The sequence below is a fragment of the Phocoena phocoena genome, chromosome 19, assembly GCF_963924675.1.
Source record: "Phocoena phocoena chromosome 19, mPhoPho1.1, whole genome shotgun sequence".
NCBI lineage: Eukaryota > Metazoa > Chordata > Mammalia > Artiodactyla > Phocoenidae > Phocoena > Phocoena phocoena.
The window spans coordinates 25,655,967-25,662,331 of record NC_089237.1 but is presented as its reverse complement, the minus strand read 5'-3'; positions in this window follow the sequence as shown (position 1 = coordinate 25,662,331).

Sequence of the window (6,365 nt, the reverse complement as noted above, 5' to 3'; positions counted from 1 at the left end):
TCTCTAGGCAATACAGGTAGGGGTGGGATAAGATAGGGGGTCTCCCCCTTTATTATCGAACATGTCCATTATGCACTTTTTCCCCTAAGCCCAAGAGTAACTCCCCCCCTAAGATTTTTGCCCTCATTTTAGATCAGCCAGCTCAAATTTAACCAGCTCTACTAAAACAACATTTTTGTACTGCCTTATACATTTCTTTGAATCCTCACAGTGAAAAGTAGGCAATGTTATTATCCGCATTTCACAGACAAGGAAACCGAGGCTCAGCAAAGTTAAAGAATACAGCCACTGAGTGAACCAACAGCCAGGCAAGAACTCAAACCCAGGTCTGCCTTACTCTAAACGCCGTGCTCTCCACCACTGCCCATCCTGGGAGGAGCTATGTTTCTGCAGCTGGGAGGAGAACCCCATTTTCAGAACAATTCCCACGCGGCAGGAAAGGCCAGTATGCTGCAGGGTCATCTGTGGAGCCAGGAGATAAGAACCCCTGACGCTGGGGGGAGGCTGCTCCCCTACAGTCCCGACCACCCATCTTCACGGAGCACCTTCCAGAACTTCCTGAGTCAGCCTCTCCCCTGGCCAGAGAGTCACCACTGTGAACACCAGGGTAAGTCCCATCTTGCAAACAGTCACCTTGGGACCGACCATACCGTCTCTAGACCTCAGAGCTACAGAGAGGAAGCTGCAAACTCGAGGCTCTCCCAGACCATCTAATCAGCGTGCACCCCTGGTGGGCAGGCACCATGCCTCTTTCACCTCTACTGGGGAAAGGGACCAAGCCCAGGAGGCCCTCATTTCCAACCAAGACTGTTTCTTTCCCGCCTCATGAAAAAGGGCCCCAGCTGGAGGCCCTGACTTCCCGACAATGTGCACAGCTGTGACCATTCACTGAGTGCCTGCTGTGTGCCAGGCATTGTACACAATGACCTCCTCTCGTCTTTCCAGTCCCAGGGCTCAGTAGTATTGGGTTGGCCAAAAAGTTTGTTCGAATTTTTCCATAACATCTTACGGAAAAACCCGAACGAACATTTTGGCCAACCCAATAGTTGGCCCATGTTACAGATAAGCAAACCATCTATCAAGATCATGGCAGTTTCTTGAGTTTTTGCAGCTTCAGCAGCAGAAGCCGAAATTTGAACCAAAGCTTGTGCAACTCGGAAGCCTGTGATGTTTCCACTTCAACACCCTCTGTCGGAGGAGATAGATAGTGATCTGCCCCTCCTTCCCTGGGTCCAACCATCAGTCTTTTAGGGGAAGGCACATAAGGCCGTGTTTTTGGTGTCAAAGCGTGATTCTAAAAGGCCAGTCACCTGATGGGACGAGGGGTGGGGTGAGAGGCGGCAGCAAGGATGAGCCACTGGGTGAGTCGTCCCGCCTAAGAGAACCCCACGGAGAGGACCTGGGTCTCTCACTGGACTCAGGGATAAAAGAGGTTCTGAGACTAAGAAACGCCAAGGGAATTCCTCCTGGACACCTGGGCACATCCTGCAGGTGACTCTTTATAAATAAACCAAACACGCACATGATACAAATTCTGAAGATGCAAAATAGTATCCCTCTGGGGGAGGAGGGATAAATTGGGACTTTGGGACAGACATATACACACTACTATATTTAAAATAAATAATCAACAAGGACCTACTGATAGCACAGGGAACTCAGCTCAATATTCTGTAATAACCTAAATAGGAAAAGAATTTGAAAAAGAATAGATACATGTGTATGTATAACTGAATCACTTTGCTGTACACCTGAAACTAACACAATATTGTTAAACAGCTATATTCCAATATAAAAAAAAATTTTCAAAAAAGAAAAAAAATCAAGCAAGCTAAATGGGATCTGGGTGAAGGATTTATGTAAAAAAATATATTTCTTTTAACCAGAAACTGAAAATATATACTAATTTTGAACAGCTTTATTGGTTAGAATGATATATATCAATTTTTCAAAATATATTTTTTGTCCTAAGTAAACTGACATTTTAAATGTCTAAAAGCTTTAAAGAAATAGTATCCCTCCTATCCTTCCCTGTTCCTAGGCCTCCCTCCTGTTCCCCTTCCTAATAGGAAGGGAAGGTAATTGTTACCAGTTTCTTACAAGCCTCCAAAAGAGAATCTATACATGTGAGTCCTTTTTTTTTTTTCACACATGTAGCACACTACATAGACTATTCGGTTTCTCTCTTTTTTTTTTTTTTTTTTAATATTTATTTACTTGGCTGCGCCGGGTCTTAGTTGCAGCACGCGAGACCTTCATTGTGGCGTGCAGGATCTTTTAGTTGTGGCATGCGAAGTCTTAGTTGCAGCATGTGGAATCTAGTTCCCTGACCAGGGATTGAACCCGGGCCCCCTGCATTGGGAGCACGGAGTCTCAGCCACTGGACCACCAGGGAAGTCCCCTATTCTGTTTCTTACTTCTTGTATCTTAGAGATCATTCCATATCTGCACGTAGGGAGCTACATCATTCTTTTTAGTAGCTGCCTGACATTCCATTGCATGGAAGTGCCAAATTAGTTAATCAGTCCCTTACTGAGAGACAGTCTCCAGCCTTCATTATTACAAACCATGAATATCTTGGATATATTAGGTCGTGCCTGTATGCATATGTATGTAAGATAAATTCCTAGAGGTAGAATTGCTAGTGCTTATTAAATACAATATATGCTTTAAAAATTCAAATGGATTTTGCCAAACTGCCCTCCATAGAGGTTGCAGCAACGTGTAGCCCACCAACAATGAAAGGCAGCACAGGGAGTGCTTTCTATATGAGGAAAGACCTTTAGCTGGCAGAGACAAGATGGGGGCGGACAGGCAGGCCTGCGCCTAGCCAGACATTCGTCCTAGGACAAGTGACAACGATGAGCCAGCACCACCAACAGGCTGCTCCCTGCAAGCAAACCACCCATTTCACAGATGAGAAAACAGGCCCTGAGAGTTGCCATGCCTCACCCAGAAACCAGGACCTGATCCCACACATACACACTCACCCAGCTGCTGTTTCCAGCCTACTTGGAGCCCACAGATTCCTGACCATCCACAGCTCTGAGGTGGGTAGCAGTGATTACCCTGGACATTTATCCACCAGCCTAAAGAACAAAAAATCTCAACAGACCCTCTCCATGGTTACTGCTGGGCGGTGGGCATTGAGGGCAGGAAAGAAGTGAGAGTAACACATGAGCCATGGGTGTTCTCATCAGCCACTCTGGAAACAGAAGCAAGCATGGTGAAAACAGTTCTCTATCTTTGTACTTGGAAAGTTCCTTCACATCTACTAACTCATTCCACCTCCACAGCAGTTCTCTGAGTTACACAGGGCAGGGATTCTTGTATTCATTTTCCCTGTTTTATAGATTTTAAAAATGAAGTACAGGGCTTCCCTGGTGGCACAGTGGTTGAGAGTCCGCCTGCCGATGCAGGGGAAACGGGTTCGTGCCCCGGTCTGGGAAGATCCCACATGCCGTGGAGCGGCTGGGCCCGTGAGCCATGGCCGCTGAGCCTGCGCTCTGCAACGGGAGAGGCCACAGCAGTGAGAGGCCCGCGGTTCGCAAAAAAAAAAAAAAAAAAAAATGAAGTACGACTTGCCCATGGCTAGAGAGGAACAGAGACTAGAGGCAGACCTAGGGTTTCTGGTGCCTAATCCTGGCCACATCCTGTTGTGCACCTGTGTAAGCAATCTCCTGTGATATATGTCCACAAAAACCCCCCTTATCTGCCCACATCCAGGATGAGTCACCCTGTCCCTAGAAATGTTGTTCGGGACCCTCCAATGCATGGCTATACAGGAATTCCTTTCTCTGGGTCCTCATCTTTGTTTCAGCTCTGTAGATACATCCTTTGTGAGGAGACTCTTGGGATGGCTGGATTCGTACTGTATCTAAGTGTCTGGTGTGGCCTCTGCAATATGATGGGTGCTCAATAAAAATGTGTTTCCTGGTTGGCTGAGAGGCTGGATAGATGAATGGATGAATGGATGGATGGATGGATGGATGGGTGGATGGGTGGGTGGAGTATTGGTTTAATTTATTTATTTATTTTGTTTGTTTTTTAAATTTTCTTACACAGCATCCATTCCCCCTTCCAAATATTGCCTTGACATCCTTTTGTGGAATTACTTCTCCCCCAGGGTATATAGTCTCAGTGGTACTGCAAATCAGGTGCTCTATCCTCTCCCAGCCAAGAAGCAAGCAAATGACACCAGCTTGGCTGGTTATCCTCCCTCCCTAGGACTCTGAATCCTTAATAGATTGAGATATGGATAGGAAAAATGGCTGGAGTACATTTATTTCAATAGTGGTGGCCTGATGAGACTGTCAAGCAGTAGCTGCTGCCCAAACACCCAGACCTGTCCTTTTTCCAAGTCAGGTTCTCCAATGGTCTATCCATTCTAATAGCTACTCAGCATTACCCCCAGTACATTACCCTCCTGCTTAAGTTAGCCAGAGTTGTTTTCTGCACTTATAAGCAAAGAATCTTAAATGACACAGATGTAGAGATGAAGGTACGGGTGGATGGGTGGAGGAATGGAAGGAATGAAGGAGTGAGTGAAGTGAAAGGGCCGAGCAGTGAGCATGTGGATGAATGCAGTACTGCCCACGGAAGGACTTCATGAGCTAAGTGGTAAGGTGAGTCCCAAGCCTTGGAAAGACGGGAGGTAAGAAGGGGTAATAATGAGGGCTTCCCTGGTGGCGCAGTGGTTCAGAGTCCGCCTGCCGATGCAGGGGACACGGGTTCGTGCCCCGGTCCGGGAGGATCTCACATGCCGCAGGGCGGCTGGGCCCATGAGCCATGGCCGCTGAGCCTGCGCCTCCGGAGCCTGTGCTCCGCAACGGGAGAGGCCACAACAGTGAGAGGCCCACGTACCGGGAAAAAAAAAAAAAAAAAGAAGGGGTAATAATGATAACCCCTCAGCCTTACCTGCAGGAGGAGTGATATGAACCAAGTTTAGGGGCAATAAGACACCTATCCCCAGCTCTCCTCCAGGACACTACAGATCCTCTAGTTTTGTAACTTTTAACGGAGAATGGCCTCAGAAATAATACTGTCAAACCTCCATTTCCTAGATGAGGAAACTGAGGGCCACAAAAGGCAAGAGGTTTGCCAAAATCTCACAACTAGGTTTGGCGCTGAACTGGGACTAGAGCTCAGGTCTCCTAATTCCCTGTCCCTTGCTCTTTTCACTGCCCAAAGCTTCCTCTGTTAGGAATGACTAAGGTGCAGAATTTCCAAATCCCATTTTGAGGAAATTCCCCAAGGGGGCTTCCTCTCCTAGGCTGAAGGTCCTAAAAAACGCTCAGGAGGTGCTAAGGTCCATCCTGTTGTGGCCTGAATGATCTGCGGTGGGGGGATGCACAGGGGAGGCAAGGCGAGAGACTGCAGACCCCCAGCCCCGGGAATGGACGCAACAGCCAAGAATCCAGGGGGCTTCTCGGGACCAGCTCAAAAAAGGGGCAGAATCCAGATCACAGCCACAAGAATCCTGTAAGATTCTGAAACTTGTGTCACTTCCTTTGTAAGCCTGTCTGTGAAACTCTTTGAAAAAGGGTCTGTGTGCTGACCTGCAGGGACAGCCAGGAAGGGGGAAGAGGGGACCATGTCTCACCCCATGACCAGGCTCAGAGAGAGAGAAATCCAGAGAAGGGCAGAGCACAGGGCCTGAGTCTCTGAAGCCTGCCGCACAGAGGGCAGGAGAGCTCAAGGCAGGCCTGAGTCGTCATTGTTTTCTATGTGTTTTCTTCCTAATCAGTGAAATAATGCCTAAAATATCTAGCACAGCGCCTAATAGCTAGTGGAAAATCACCGTCAACACCCCTTGCCTGCCCTCATGCCTCCTGACACTGAGCTGAGATGAACACCTCTCCTGGGCGGAGGGGGGAACATTGAGGGAAGAAATGCTAGAGCCTGGACATCTGGGGAGAGAAAGAGAAGGCATCAACTTCTGAGTATGTACTTGTGCCAGGAATGGTGCCAAGCAGTCCACTGGTTGCCTCATTTCATACTCTGCGGTGTCCCAGGAGCTAGGATTCTCTGCCCTATTTCTAGAAAGGAAGCCAAAGTGTAGACTAGCTAATAACATGACCAAAGACACACAGAGAGTAAGTGATGTGTCTGATTTAGGCCCCAAGTTTGTCCCCCTTAACCAGCCTTTCTCCTGGGGGCTGGGGACAGCAGAAGGGAGGGGCTGCCATCCTCTGAATGTATGCACAGAGAAAGGGGAAGCCACCGACAAACACGCAGAGGAAAACAAAAACAAAAAACAGACTCCGAAGTGTGAGGAAGAGGCCCTGAAATCGTCTTCCCCCCTTACCCACCACGCCCCGCCCCCAGCAGTTTTGGAAGAATTGATGCTTCTGCCTGGGCCTCAC